The following is a 16,480-nucleotide window of genomic DNA, read 5'->3' on the forward strand; positions in this document are numbered from 1 at the left end:
GTAATAATTCTGATTAAATGTTCCATACAGCAGAACAACCTGCTTACTTTATGTTTCCTTATTGCTGATGGTTTCCATTTGGATCTTGTAGGTTACGTTTATGCCAGTACAATAATGGAACAGAATGAGAGCCTCAGCAGTGTAAGGCTTAGTAGGAATCAAATATTCAGGGAATGAATCAAGTACATTTATAAAGAAACAGATAGAACACAGAAGGTAAGTTAAACCAGTTCTATGCAGGGTTTCCAGATGCCAGTTGTACAGGGACTCTGGGCTCTGCGGGTAGGAAGGTTACTAAACTGGGGGGTCAGGAGGCTGCGGAAAAAGGCTATTTGGGGACTCTGCAGGACATTCAAGACACAGGGATACCAGGAACTCTACCAATTAAATTTAAAAAAAGTCGCAGACCCTGACATGGGAAATCACCAAGTCTCAGATCCTCAGACATAATGTGAGCCTAGATTAAAGCGACTCTGCCATCAGATATTGTCTCTTATAACCTGCCTATATATTCTGTTGATAATTTTTCAAACTGTTCAGAGGTTTTACTAAAATGAATACATTTTTAGGTACCATGGATCCGCAGCAACATGTGAGTGTTGGCGGTTTGCTGCACAATGGCATGCTCTGTAAATCGTAAATTCTGATTGGCTGGTGATGTCATGTGATCTCTGCAGCCTTGTTTGTTTTTTGCTGCAAAACTCTAGGAGTGTAGGTTAAAACCAGTGCTTTTAATTTGGGGTGAAAAAAAACATGTACATTTTTAAGATGAATGCTAGGGACCCTACATGACTTGGCATGAAGAATACAGGCCGCCCTGGTGCGAACAGTCATTCATAGCATAGAGAGATACAATCACGTTGCTATATTGTTTGTGGACTGAGGGGATCTATCTATATATACCATCTAAACCCAACCCAAAGGCTTCCCTGCATTTAAACACACTCATTAACAAAACTAAACCTCCACATGCGTACATGCGCACAATATTCAAATACACTCCTTCATTCAGACACCACAAACATATACACCTGCATTAACACAGTGACCCTACACACAGTTAAACAAGCAATTGAATTCCTTGTACTACTAAAAATCAGAGCCCTGCATTCATACAGTAACATTACATGCAGATATACAATGCATCCACACATCGACACTACATGCAGAAAACCCCATGCATTTGCACAGCGACACTACATGCAGAAAACCCCCTGCATTTGCACAGTGACACTACATGCAGTTATACCCCTGCATTTACACAATGACACTGCATGTAGATAAACCCCCTGCGTTCACACAGTGACACTACATGCAGATACTCCCTGCCTTCACACAGTGACACTACATGCAGATACACCCTGCCTTCACACAGTGACACTACATGCAGATACACCCTGCCTTCACATGGTGACACTACATGCAGATACACCCTGCATTCACACAGTGACACTACATGCAGAAAACCCCCTGCATTTGCACAGTGGCACTACATGCAGATACACCCTGCGTTCACACGGTGACACTACATGCAGATACACCCTGTGTTTACACGGTGACACTACATGCAGATACACCCTGTGTTTACACGGTGACACTACATGCAGATACACCCTGTGTTTACACGGTGACACTACATGCAGATACACCCTGCTTCACACGGTGACACTACATGCAGATACACCCTGCTTCACACGGTGACACTACATGCAGATACACCCTGCGTTCACACGGTGACACTACATGCAGATACACCCTGCTTCACACAGTGACACTACATGCAGATACACCCTGCATTCACACAGTGACACTACATGCAGATACACCCTGTGTTTACACGGTGACGCTACATGCAGATACACCCTGTGTTTACACGGTGACGCTACATGCAGATACACCCTGTGTTTACACGGTGACGCTACATGCAGATACACCCTGTGTTTACACGGTGACGCTACATGCAGATACACCCTGTGTTTACACGGTGACGCTACATGCAGATACACCCTGTGTTAACACGGTGACGCTACATGCAGATACACCCTGCTTCACACAGTGACACAGTTTGGTTCCAGGTAAATAAATTAAATAATAAGTAAAACTTTCAAAACTTTATGCCAGGAACACAAACTGCAAGAGAAAAATCTTCCACTAGATGGCGTCAGTGTCCTCCCCGGGTGCCACCGATCTCGTTTCACAATACTACCAGAACATGGAGCTCTGCTAGCCATTTCCGCTGTGCTCTTCATATTGCCCTGCGCCTCTGTTTCAGTCCCCATCTCCCATCCAGCCATATTGGTTCTCCTGCTAACTGAGTCTCTCCCTCTTCCTCTCCTTTTTCCCTGCTATAGTTGTGTATCCTTTCGCCAGCCTATGTCTTCATGTGTCAGATAATCCTGTTTAATTGTTTTCTCCTGCACTGATCTTGGTGTTGGGATCCCAGCATGTAGCACACTGGTCGCCCCATGGCATGGCATTAGCACACAATATTGATGTACATTTTGTTTTTAATTTGATCCTGTGATTTTGGAAACCTGTTTTGTCTGCAGCTGCATTCATTCTGAGCATTTTGCATTATTCTCTCTTTTTTTTTTCCCCAGTAAAAATTTTATTGACTACACAAATACACTCCCACATTCACATACACACTCCGAAGCTACACACACATACAGCAGGGATATTCACACAGACACCTAATACACCAGTGTACTCAATAAAAACCAAAACTGCAAAATTCACTACAAACTGATGGGTGGTACAGCAATAATCAGGATACTTAGCTGTTCAATTAGTTGGTGTTTCTGTTATTTGTAGTAACAACGTTTATTGCGACCCTGATCAATGTCACAGCATTTATAGTCATATTATTGCCTATTTGTAATTGGAAAGCATTTACTGCACTTACACCTACAAGGGTATGGCATAACATGTTGGTAAGTAGGCAATATAGCCAGGTGGTATAGTATAGCGGCGGTTATTGGTCAGTACATATGGCTTTGCCAATTGCTGTGTCTGTGGCATGGAATGGCGTAAAGAGGCGATAACTGGTGGTGTGTGTGTGTGTGTGTGTGTATGTATACACACATTTTATTGTTAGTTTTTTTTGTTTTGTGTTTTATAAATTTGCAAAGAGAATGGTGTGACGGACCGCTGGCACTCCGACCGAGTACCTCCACAATCGATGCTCGTAGTGCTTGCTGAGCACTCCAACCGACACCATCAGCACTGCAGACCCCCCCTTCCAGCGATGCAGCTGCGCCGGGGTCTCGCTGTCTCCACCCACCCGGACCCAAGGCCAGGATCCAGCTTCCAGTGGGTGAACCTCTCTTTCCCCAGAGAGCGTAACAGGAACCGAACAGCTCTTGCAAGAGCTCAGTGATTATAGCAAGAGAGTATGACGAACATAGCAATTCCTTGTAGCAGATTCCCCCAATAAGAGACAGGACTCAGATTGAGGGTGAAGAAGAACTGAGGTTTAATGACACACACTCTGCTTTTATGCAATTCTCCCGTGCAAGGGAGACGCCCACAGACAATTATGAATTACCCAATCACACACTGGTTACATCCAACACATCTCCTCCCCTTAGCCTGAGAGGTAATACAATTAGCCGTACAGTTTGAAACATACTTTTACCCAATTTTTATAACTCTAAAACTATACATCCAATATTAATAAAAGTTTTCAAATACAAACATACCCAAAAATCATTTGAATCCGTTCAGCCGTTCGGGAGATAGATATAAGTCACCTTTGACCGACTGCAGGCACATTTTCATGCCCAAAAGAGTTCCATAGAGTTAGGCTCTGCTGTCGGTCAATTTCACACAGAAAAATGTATAAGTCTCATTCGAATGCACGAACGGGGCCGTTTGTGCAAATAGCCCAGTCTAACAGTGCGTTTGAATTGTCGAACGCACTTTGATTTCAGCCGAAGCATCGAAGTTCATGAGAAGGTAAGGGTCAGCGGTGTTCGTGCAAATGTGTAGCCGATTTTAGTTCCATAGATGGCACGCACCTATGACCGCGTTTAACTAAATTAAAATGGCCGCCGCCACGTGTTCGTTTTTCGAACGGCGGCCACTTCGACTACTTTGGCACTTCGACTGCATCCGAAGTGCCAGTTTAAAAGTACAAATCCTTTCTCTGGGAGTTAAAGGGCCAGCAGCAGCACAATACAAATCCATTATGCCCAAATCCTGTATTTAAAGGGCCAAACCTCCCAGAGACCATAATCACATGGCAAGAGGCTGGCAAGTAGTCCTCTCCAGGCACAAGTGGCGATGTTAATTCGCCACAAATGGGACTCAGAAGGCTTGGTGACGAAAATAAGGCGAGCTGTCCTGAAGTCCTCGAGTACTAGACGGATGCTTTTATTAATATATTTTATTATATATCTTTCACAGTAACTGTGTCAGTGGCAAAATGTTGGTTTTCAGCATAGGTAATTGGCCAATGTAGATTGACTTCCAGTTACTGTGTGTGTATAAAGGATGGGGTAATGTTTCATTATAAATGGCAATAATAAGATCTGCAGAGAGAAACAGACTGCAGATCATGGTTAGTAGCTGCAGGGCCGGATTAACATAGGGGCTGATGGAGCTGCAGCTCCAGGCCTAGGCCCATGGAATAGGCCCATTTAAAAAAAAAAAAAAAAATTTTTTTTTTTTTTTTTTTTTTACACACTACTCTTAGGTTTGCCACCTGACTGGTGATAAATGGAGATTACTCTGCAATACCAGCACCGGCCAGTAGGGTTCACTGTGTGTGGAGAAAGGCAGGGATAGGAAGTAACAGCATATCCCTCCCTGCCTATCTCTACTCACTGATCCGTGGGGGAGCAGCTACACAGCACAGAGAGTCCAGACAGCAGCTCCCAGCCTGCAGACACAGACTACAGCTCAGGGAAGTGAGGGAGGATTGGAAAGGCAGAAGGGAGACATGGGGACACTGAGACACTAGAGGACACATGGGGACACTGAGACACTAGGGGACACATGTGGACCCTGAGACACTAGGGGACACTGAGACACTAGGGGACATATAGGGGGACACTGAGGCACTAGGGGACACAGACACTAGGGGACACTGAGACACTAGGACACATGGGCAGAGTAAGTGATGAGAACCGCACTCAGTCCCAACGGCCAAGGGTGCTCCAGAGCAGGACCAGCAATCCCAGTACAATAATCCAAGAAGAAAAAACTCACAGGCACTCCAACTTCAAGCCGCAGGCAGATTTATTATGACAGAATGCAATGCAACGTTTCGACTGGAAAGGTCTTTTTCAAGCTGGCTTGAAAAAGACCTTTCCGGTCGAAACGTTGCGTTGCATTCTGTCATAATAAATCTTCCTGCGGCTTGAAGTTGGAGTGCCTGTGAGTTTTTTCTACTAGGACACATGGGGACACAGACACTCAGAGACCGGGAAACACTGAGACACTTGGGGACACTGGAAAACATGGGGACACTGAGACACTAGGGGACACTGGGACACATTTGGATGCTGAGACACATGGGGACGCTGTGAGACATGGGGACATTGGGAGACACCGAGACATTGGGACATGGAGACACTATGTCCCAATTTCTCCCAGTATCCCCATGTCCCTCATCCAGTGTCGCTAGTGTCTCAGTGTCCCCAAGTCTCCCAGTGTCTGTGTCCCATGTCTCTCAGTGTGCCTAGTGTCCCCATGTGTCCCAGTGTCCCTATATGTCCCAGTGTCCCCATGTCTATGTCCACAACTGACCCCATGTCTCCCAGTGTCCCCAAGTGTCTGTCTCCCAGCCAGTGTCCCCTAGTCTCCCAGTTTCCCCTAGTCTCCCAGTGTCCCCTAGTCTCCCAGTCTCTGTGTCCCTAGTGTCTTAGTGTCCCCAAATGTTTCAGTGTCCCCATGTCTCCCAGTGTCTGTGTTCCTAGTGTCACAGTGTGCCTAGTGTCCCCATGTCTCCCAGTGTCCCCATGTCTATGTCCACAACTGTTCCCATGTCTCCCAGTGTCCCCAAGTGTCTGTCTCCCAGCCAGTGTCCCCAGTGTCCCCTAGTCTCCCAGTGTCCCCTAGTCTCCCAGTGTCTGTGTTCCCATGTCTCTGTGTCCCTAGTGTCTTAGTGTCCCCAAATGTTTCAGTGTCCCCTAGTCTCCCAGTGTCTGTGTTCCCATGTCTCTGTGTCCCTAGTGTCTTAGTGTCCCCAAATGTTTCAGTGTGCCCATTTCTCCCAGTTTCCCTAAATGTCTCAGTGTCCCCATGTCTCTCAGTATCCCCATGTCTCTCAGTGTCCCCGGGTCTCTCAGTGTCCCCATGTCTCACTGTGTCCCCAGTATCCTAGTGACATGGGGACACACTGAGACATTGGAACACTGGGAGAAATGGGGACACTGAGACACTGGGAGACTAGGGGACTGGGCAACATGGGGACACTGACACTGTGATACATAGGGACACTGAGACACTGGGTGACTTGCGAGACTGAGACACTGTGAGCAATCCATCTATACAGCAGAATCAAACTGTGAGTAGTTTGTTGGTGATTTTACAGAATTTTCTCTGATGTCACTCCTTGTGATTATACAAATGATTAAGGCTGGTATTTTTTTTTCCAAGAAAGGTGGCAACCCTAACTACTCTTCACATACTCTTGCTTAAAGGAACACAATCATGTATTTCTGACCCTATTATGTTAAAACCACCACCCTGGCCCCTTCTTGCCTCCCTAAGTATAGTAAATATAACTTGTATTCAAGTCTGCAGCTGCTGGCTCTGCCTCTGAACTGACTGTCTGCTGACATCATCAGAAGTGGTGGTCTGAGCAAATTACAATACTTCCCCATAGGATTGGCTGATACTGTCAACTAGGCAGATCAGGGGCAGAGCCAGCACAAGTGCAACATAGCCCTGGCCAATCAGCATCTCCTCATAAAGATATATTGAATCAATGCATCTCTATGAGGAAAGTTCAGTGTCTGCATGCAGAGGGTGGAGACACTGAATGGCAGTGCTGCACACTAGGCAGTACTGCCCCAGGAAGCACCTCTAGCAGCCATCTAAGGAGTGGCCAGTTGAGTTATTTTCTCTGAAAAGTCAGTGTTTACTGCAAAGGGCCTGAATGGAATGATTCTACTTACCAGAACAAATACAATAAGCTTTAGTTTTTCTGGTGACTATAGTGTCCCTTTAAGTTTGGAAGCTTAAGAGGGATGTATGGGAAAAAACTTGTGTGGACTGGCTGACAATAAAATTAGTTTAGGTAATGCAGACGTTGGTCTCTCTAACACTGTGGCATGTCCCCTTTCTTTTACACTTACTACATACATATTTTCTCTTTCTCAGACTATATACCAGGAACTTCTGCCTGCTAGTAAGAAGGTAAGGAGACAAGTGGACCAGCGAGTGCTAGGGGACAGTCCTTAGAAAGCATGGAGTGAGCGCATCATTAGACGCATTTATGTCAAGCTCAGGGTGCTACCTGCATAGTATACCCTTAGTTGGACAGACTGCAGGATTGGCGGGCAGCCTGACATGCATTCATGCCAGGCTGTCCTTCAAATTCTTTGGACAGACATGCCTCCCCGTTTGGCAGGTCTGGTCACGTGTTCTCCCCTTTTAGCAGGCTTGGTCATGTTCTCCCCTTTTGGCAGGTCTGGTAGCACCAGTGGCCCACCCTTTTACCCCACCCATTGACTTCCTGCTTCACTGGACACGGCTGTTAGGGGTTATGGATTTACTTGAAAAATGAAAGCATAAATTAGAGAGAGATTAGCATAGAGTATGTGTTTTCTCATAGCTGCATCCTATGAGTTTCCCTCCAGCACCATCTCCATTAGATACATGACGCTTGGGAGGTATGACTGTATTAGTGTTTTTGGTCGATAAGATTCCGTAATTAGGCCCATCATAATTGTCAGCACCAGGCCCAGTGTGCTCTTAATCCGGCCCTGAGTAGCTGCACTAAAATACCAGCTTCCTGGACTAAGATTTATAAATGCAGGTTTATGTGTGCAATGTATCACTTTAGCCCCTATTTTCAAATCATCCTCCCACCTGTCTGTGATCACTCCTTTTGTTGCGTGAGACCAATGCAGGACATTTCTGCCTGTGAAACACTGGGTGCTGTGGGTGGTTGGTTTGGTGGTTACCTGTCGGCACACCCTACATGTATGTCTGGATACATTGCCAATTTGACAGCCAGCGTGCCCCTGCAATGACAGACATTGTTACAGCCATGCCCCTCTTTGTTCCTGCCTTCCTTCCTGTCATAATTCATATTGTCTAGTGTTCTCAGGGTGGGCAGGTGCTCGTCTTGATGAAAAGAAAAACTGGGTTTGGTCAAATGTGTAATAGAAATATTTTATAATTTAGTTTCTAATGTTTTTTTTCTTTTTTTTTATATTCTTTATTTTTGTTGTGCGGGCGGTTACAGACGTATCAACAGACGCCACAACAGCGTATCTCAAGATTCACATAGATTATGCAGTGGCATGGTAGTTCGCACAAATTTTTTATGGTTTTCAAGCTTAACTAAACAGTTATTATGTCAGAGTGAGTGTTAGCTGAGATATACTAGCATAGAGAAAAGTCATAACGGTTATAGATATACTGATATGTATGGTTAGTCGATTGGTGACAGACTGTAAGCTAGTGGTATGCTTTACACGTCTAGTTCACTACACTGCTCGTAAAATACACTTTAACATCCAAGTATACATCTTGCACATGTTTTCTGTTTTATCCATCTCTTTAACGTTCTGCTATTCAAACTTAATTCTGCATCTGACATAATGCTAGGTAGATACAGTTATTGGAAGGTAGGCTGTGTAAGCAGTGAGTCTAGCATGCTTAAACAACATTTGTAAGGTAAGCGACCAATGAGTGAGACCCCTCTTGTGATCCCCCGTGCTAGCCAACATTAAGTAAATTAAAACTTAAGAGTCAACAGTCAAAATGGTTGCGGATATTCAATCGAGGCATATTGGTACCGTGAGCGTCCTGCCTTGCATTAGGTCTTAGTCTCTGTGGAGTCAGCCAATGCCTTGCCTGTGCTGGGTGCTTCTTCTCGGCGTGTGTGAGCTCACAGCTCCTATGATTTGCAATGGCTTGGTGGTCGGTGAGTTTAACAGCCGGTTGACCGCGTGTAGTGCTGGTTTCAGCTGCCTTGGGTCGGGGCAGTGCCGGGTTTGCCGTATTGATGCGGACGCCTTTCTGGGTCTCTCATCCCTCAGATTGGTCTGTCGGGTCGGGCTGGTTTTACCCCTCTGGAGCTGATGAGGAAGTCATGCAGGTTTTCTCCGCGGTGTCTTCCGGGCCCTGGGTCTCGGTCTGTGGTTGGATCCCCTGCAGCTTGGGTGTGATCCTGAGGGGGCTCCCCGCTGATGCTTGGTTGCCACAGGCGTAAAGGTAGGAGGAGCACCTGTTTCTCTCCGCTGGGTACCTCGTGGTGGGCTGCATAGCTCAACGGCAGTCAATGGTATGTGCGCCCGTGGCTGCATTCTGGCTTCCAATTGCTGCCAGAATGAGGTAAAGATTGTATTTAGTCGCAGTTCGGTTTCTAGCCAGGCAAATTGTGCACAGGCTGTGTGGGCTGTATCCGCCATTTTAGGAGGCTGTTTGGCGGGAAGTACCGGGCTTGTTGTAGTGGTCGCTTTCCCACCGCTTTGCAAGGGTATCTTGCGGGGGTAGACCGGGATGACCCCCACCAGTCCAGAGGGGGGGGGGGGAACTGGGGCTCATGGCTTGAAGCTTGATCGGTCGTGGCATAAGGGGAGCGGACGTCTCTCCAGTGCCTGTCATCCAGGTAGGCCTCACCTTTGTGCCGGGTGAACGGGGTTTGATATGCCGCTTATTTGGTATCCACATGTACCCCTAGTGTCACTGCACGCTGGGTGGCTGTTCTGGCCCGATTGGTCGCTTTTTTGGCTTTAAAGGTCGGCTTTTTGGCCGTGGTTCGCAGGAGCTAATGTGTTTAGTGTCCTCTCCGTTCTACTGTCAGGCCCTGCCCCCCCAGATTCTAATGTTTATAAGTATAATTAGATAACTGGAGTAAGGTAGAGACTGGGAGGTATATATTGAACACAATACACTAGGTTGGCATTGGGGTGATTATTTAAATAATAAAAATAATTTTGTAGAAACATTGATTTTGAGAATGGGCTTGGGGATATAAACTGGGGAGAATAGGAGGGCGGTACTGGTGGATAGAATGGGAAGGGGGGAAATGATGGCGAGAATGGAAAGGAGAGAGAGACTGACAGAGCGTATACCATGGGGGGAGACCTTGATTTAGAGAATGATGAGAGAGAGAGAGACTGATGAAGAGAATTGTGAGATATAAAATTGTGGGGAAAGGGTCTAGCTTAGGGGGAAACATTGATTTAGAGAATGGAATAAGGGTTGGGGAGAGAGTGAGAGAGAGACTGATTGGGAGAATGGGATGGAGAGAGAGAGACTGATGGAGAGAATGAGAGAAAGAGACTGATGGAGAGAATGAGAGAAAGAGACTGATGGATAGAATGGGATGAGAGAGAAAGAGACTGATGGATGGGATGGGGGAGAGAGAGAGAGACTGGAGAGAATGGGGTGGGGGAGAGAGAGAATGGGATGGGGAGAGAGAGAGACTGGAGAGAATGGGATGGGGGAGAGAGAGAATGGGATGGGGAGAGAGAGAGACTCCAGAGAATGGGATGGGGAGAGAGAGACTGGAGAGAATGTGATGGGGAGAGAGAGAGAATGGGATGGGGAAGAAAGACTGATGGAGAGAATGGGATGGGGAGAGAGAGAGAGACTGATGGAAAGAATGGGATGGGAGAGAGAGAGAGACTGATGGAGAGAATGGGATGGGGAGAGAGAGAGACTGATGGAGAGAATGGGATGGGGAGAGAGAGAGACTGATGGAGAGAATGGGATGGGAGAGAGAGAGACTGATGGAGAGAATGGGATGGGGAGAGAGACTGATGGAGAGAATGGGATGGGGGAGAGAGAGAGACTGATGGAGAGAATGGGATGGGGAGAGAGAGACTGATGGAATCAATGGGATGGGGAGAGAGAGACTGATGGAGAGAATGAGAGAAAGAGACTGATGGATGGGATGGGGAGAGAGAGAGACTGGAGAGAATGGGATGGGGAGAGAGAGAGACCGGAGAGAATGGGATGGGGAGAGAGAGAGACTGGAGAGAATGGGATGGGGGAGAGAGAGAGACTGATGGAGAGAATGGGATGGGGAGAGAGAGAGAGACTGATGGAGAGAATGGGATGGGGAGAGAGAGACTGATGGGGGAGAGAGAGAGAGAGAGACTGGAGAGAATGGGATGGGGAGAGAGAGAGACACTGGAGAGAGAGAGACTGGAGAGAATGGAATGGGGAGAGAGAGAGAGAGAGAGAGAGAGACGGGAGAGAATGGAATGGGGAGAGAGAGAGACTGGAGAGAATGGGATGGGGAGAGAGAGAGACTGGTGTAGACAATGGAGTGGAGAGAGAGAGAGAGACTGATGGGGAGAGAGAGAGGGGAACTGATGAAGGGATGCTGGCAGCGAGAGTGAGCATGTAATTGCTTTAGGACAGAGAGAGGCAGGAGATAGAGGGAGCGAGGCAGTGATGATTTTCTGGAGGAGGAGAGTAGAAGATGATGGGGAGGTGGAGTAGGGAGGAGGAGGCAGCTCTCAGCTCATTTTCAATGCAAGAGAAGCTACTGCAGAGTCTACACACAAAGAGCTGAGCTGGGAGCCAGCAGGACACTATATACAGGTATAGCAAAGGCTCTGCACCGCAGGACACACTATATACCGGTATATCACAGGCTCTGCACCGCAGGACACACTATACACCGGTATATCACAGGCTCTGCACCACAGGACACTATATACAGGTATATCACAGGCTCTGCACCGCAGGACACACTATATACAGGTATATCACAGGGTCTGCACCGCAGGACACACTATATACAGGTATATCACAGGCTCTGCACCACAGGACACTATATACTGGTATAGCACAGGTTCTGCACTGCAGGACACTATATACTGGTAAAGCACAGGTTCTGCACCGCAGGACACACTATATACAGGTATATCACAGGGTGTGCACCACAGGACACACTATATACAGGTATATCACAGGCTCTGCAGAGCAGGACACTATATACAGGTATATCACAGGGTCTGCAGAGCAGCACTGACTGACACACACACTATATACAGGTATATCACAGGCTCTGCACCGTAGGACACTATATACAGGTATATCACAGGCTCTTCACCGCAGGACACACTATATACAGGTATATCACAGGCTCTGCAGAGCAGCACCGACTGACCCACACTATATACAGGTATATCACAGGCTCTGACTCATAGTATAGATGGAATACACACTATAAGCACACACACCCACATCAGTGCCTTCCTAGCACAGTACCTACAGTACAAGTCAGCTCTGCAGATCTTTTCGGGGTATAATCTGCTTCATGCACATTGTAGAACTACAGCACAATATTAATCTGTCACCTTTATAGCACCCACACCCCAGCTGCTGTAATCACTCACCCTGCCATACACCCATCATCCAGGGACACCACACAGACACATCCACAGCTGGAACATCCAAGGACAATGCTGCCAATTTCCCGGATGCATGGATGGATTTACAGCAGACCCTCCTGCTTGGCCTGGAGGCTGACTGGGGGCACTGCGGAATAAGTGGACCCTTCCTGTGAGCATGGTAAGGAGCATTCTCTCTGCAAAAGGGGGTGTGTTCATTCAGCTCATCCCTGTCCTGCTCTGTGTAGCTGGACCCCTTTTTTTACTGTCATCCCTTAAATCACATAGCACAAACCTGTTCCGTAGCATTGTACAAGGGGCAAAGCCACAGAATGACATAGAGGCATTGTGACCAATGGAAGGTGGGGGAGGTTGTTGCTAAGAGCTTACAATCTAAATGTACTGATCAAGGTGCCTTTGAGGTAACTCTACCTGTGTGTAGGTAGGTCAGGAAGCATTGCATGTGGGTACCTACTTACTGTCACCTGGGAATATCCTGACCTTTATTGTAATGACAAGAAGGGTGACCGGGCTGTGACAGCCGCAGCCTCTGAGCTATTGTTCCTGTCACATGAGCTGCAGACACAGGTTTCATGGAGCCTTGAACTGGTCCGGCTGGTGACAAGATCAGGCCTTTTACAGCAATATTTATTGAAAATGTATTTTGGTTTGTCTGAAACCTCATGTCTTTGTAGAGAGATTTGGAGGGGAAATCTGCCAATAATAAGCCATTGATATATTGATCCATGCATATACTGTCTGTGGAAATTATTCATCCATTTATTATTTATATAGTGCCAACAAATTCCGTAGCGCTTTACAATGGGATTCTGCATCATTTGGCAAATTCTGTGCCCCAAAAAACTCTAAACCATTCTAAACTAAAAAAAAAAAAACAATCTGGCAATCTTCACTGTTTCAATACTATATTTCTTTCTTAAGAGAAATATTATTTTTGGCAGCAGTTTGAAATATCTTTATTTCTTATCTAGGAAATATTAGGGAAACTGTCACTTTCTGGAATTCACGTAATTGAATAAAACACTGACAATCACCTATAACTTGTGTTAACGTTTTCCCAAGAGAGGTTTTGTGTTCTGTGGAGCCCTGGAAGGGACAGGGTAAATATTTTCTTTAAATAAGTGCATGCGCCATCAATCATTCCACCACCATGGAGTCCAGACAGGACTAACTATCTCATGGGCACCATCTACTAAATCACGCTCATTATATAGTTCAGCATTTGCACGATTTAAAAAACAACCACACATATTTACCTTGCCACCTCTGGGGCTCTGTAGTTTAAAAATTTAACAAATGACATAAACCATTTCAGACAAGGCACACACAGGATACACAATATAATAAAAAAGGTGACATAGAAACACTTTCATTTCTCCTCTACTCTGTCTGCTCTCTCTATGCTGACCACCAGCTGTAAAGGGCAGAGCTTATAACAATGATTGACAGGGAGTTAAGATGGAGGTGGCTCTCTCTATGCTGACTGCCAGGTGTAAAGGGTGGAGCTTATAACAATGATTGACAGGGAGTTCAGATGGAGGTGGGTCTCTCTATACTGACTGCCAGGTGTAAAGGGTGGAGCTTATAACAATGATTGACAGGGAGCTAAGATGGAGGTGGCTCTCTCTATACTGACTACCAGGTGTAAAGGGCGGAGCTTATAACAATGACTGACAGGGAGCTAAGATGGAGGTGGCTCTCTCTATACTGACTCCCAGGTGTAAAGGGCGGAGCTTATAACAATGATTGACAGGGAGCTAAGATGGAGGTGGCTCTCTCTATGCTGACCACCAGCTGTAAAGGGCAGAGCTTATAACAATGATTGACAGGAAGCTAAGATGAAGGTGGCTCTCTCTATACTGACTGTCAGGTTTAAAGAGCGGAGCTTATAACAATGATTGACAGGGAGCTAAGATGGAGGTTGCTCTCTCTATGCTGACCACCAGCTGTAAAGGGCGGAGTTTATAACAATGATTGACAGGAAGATAAGATGGAAGGGGCTCTCTCTCTCTATGCTGACCACCAGGTGTAAAAGGCGGAGCTTATAACAATGATTGACAGGGAGCTAAGATGGAGGTGTCTCTCTCTATGCTGACCACCAGGTGTAAAGGGCGGAGTTTTAAACAATGATTGACAGGAAGCTAAGATGGAGGTGGCTCTCTCTATACTGACTGTCAGGTGTAAAGGGCGGAGCTTATAACAATGATTGACAGGGAGCTAAGATGGAGGTGGCTCACTCTATACTGACTGCCAGGTGTAAAGGGCGGAGCTTATAACAATGACTCACAGGGAGTTAAGATGGAGGTGTCTCTCTCTATACTGACTGCCAGGTGTAAAGGGCGGAGTTTATAACAATGATTGACAGGGAGCTAAGATGGAGGCGGCTCTCTCTATACTGACTACCAGGTGTAAAGGGCGGAGCTTATAACAATGACTGACAGGGAGCTAAGATGGAGGTGGCTCTCTCTATACTGACTCCCAGGTGTAAAGGGCGGAGCTTATAACAATGATTGACAGGGAGCTAAGATGGAGGTGGCTCTCTCTATGCTGACCACCAGCTGTAAAGGGCAGAGCTTATAACAATGATTGACAGGAAGCTAAGATGAAGGTGGCTCTCTCTATACTGACTGTCAGGTTTAAAGAGCGGAGCTTATAACAATGATTGACAGGGAGCTAAGATGGAGGTTGCTCTCTCTATGCTGACCACCAGCTGTAAAGGGCGGAGTTTATAACAATGATTGACAGGAAGATAAGATGGAAGTGGCTCTCTCTCTCTATGCTGACCACCAGGTGTAAAAGGCGGAGCTTATAACAATGATTGACAGGGAGCTAAGATGGAGGTGTCTCTCTCTATGCTGACCACCAGGTGTAAAGGGCGGAGTTTTAAACAATGATTGACAGGAAGCTAAGATGGAGGTGGCTCTCTCTATACTGACTGTCAGGTGTAAAGGGCGGAGCTTATAACAATGATTGACAGGGAGCTAAGATGGAGGTGGCTCACTCTATACTGACTGCCAGGTGTAAAGGGCGGAGCTTATAACAATGACTCACAGCGAGTTAAGATGGAGGTGTCTCTCTCTATACTGACTGCCAGGTGTAAAGGGCGGAGTTTATAACAATGATTGACAGGGAGCTAAGATGGAGGCGGCTCTCTCTATACTGACTGCCAGGTGTAAAGGGCGGAGCTTATAACAATGACTGACAGGGAGCTAAGATGGAGGTGCCTCTCTCTATACTGACTGCCAGGTGTAATGGGCGGAGCTTATAACAATGATTGACAGGGAGCTAAGATGGAGGTGGCTCTCTCTATACTGACTGCCAGGTGTAAAGGGCGGAGCTTATAACAATGATTGACAGAGAGCTAAGATGGAGGTGGCTCTCTCTATACTGACTGCCCGGTGTAAAGGGCGGAGCTTATAACAATGACTGACAGGGAGCTAAGATGGAGGTGCCTCTCTCTATACTGACTGCCAGGTGTAATGGGCGGAGCTTATAACAATGATTGACAGGGAGCTAAGATGGAGGTGGCTCTCTATACTGACTGCCAGGTGTAAAGGGCGGAGCTTATAACAATGATTGACAGGAAGATAAGATGGAAGTGGCTCTCTCTCTCTATGCTGACCACCAGGTGTAAAAGGCGGAGCTTATAACAATGATTGACAGGGAGCTAAGATGGAGGTGTCTCTCTCTATGCTGACCACCAGGTGTAAAGGGCGGAGTTTTAAACAATGATTGACAGGAAGCTAAGATGGAGGTGGCTCTCTCTATACTGACTGTCAGGTGTAAAGGGCGGAGCTTATAACAATGATTGACAGGGAGCTAAGATGGAGGTGGCTCACTCTATACTGACTGCCAGGTGTAAAGGGCGGAGCTTATAACAATGACTCACAGGGAGTTAAGATGGAGGTGTCTCTCTCTATACTGACTGC

At 46.5% G+C, this 16,480-nt stretch overlaps 1 protein-coding gene across 2 annotated transcripts in view; it reads left to right on the plus strand.

Moving 5' to 3' along the window:
• Nucleotides 1-11,691: 11,691 nt before the first annotated feature.
• LOC134571116 (uncharacterized) overlaps nucleotides 11,692-16,480 on the plus strand; it is an 87,070-nt gene continuing 82,281 nt past the window's right edge. The window contains exons 1-2 of one of the 2 annotated variants that reach the window (XM_063429196.1): nucleotides 11,692-11,736; nucleotides 12,506-12,711. The gene's annotated coding sequence lies outside the window, so the exon portion shown is untranslated. Of the gene's footprint in view, nucleotides 11,737-12,075; nucleotides 12,100-12,505; nucleotides 12,712-16,480 lie in introns of those variants that run through there. The other variant, XM_063429197.1, reaches the window with a different exon arrangement.

The sequence above is a fragment of the Pelobates fuscus genome, chromosome 8, assembly GCF_036172605.1.
Source record: "Pelobates fuscus isolate aPelFus1 chromosome 8, aPelFus1.pri, whole genome shotgun sequence".
In the NCBI taxonomy this organism is placed as follows: Eukaryota; Metazoa; Chordata; class Amphibia; order Anura; family Pelobatidae; genus Pelobates; species Pelobates fuscus.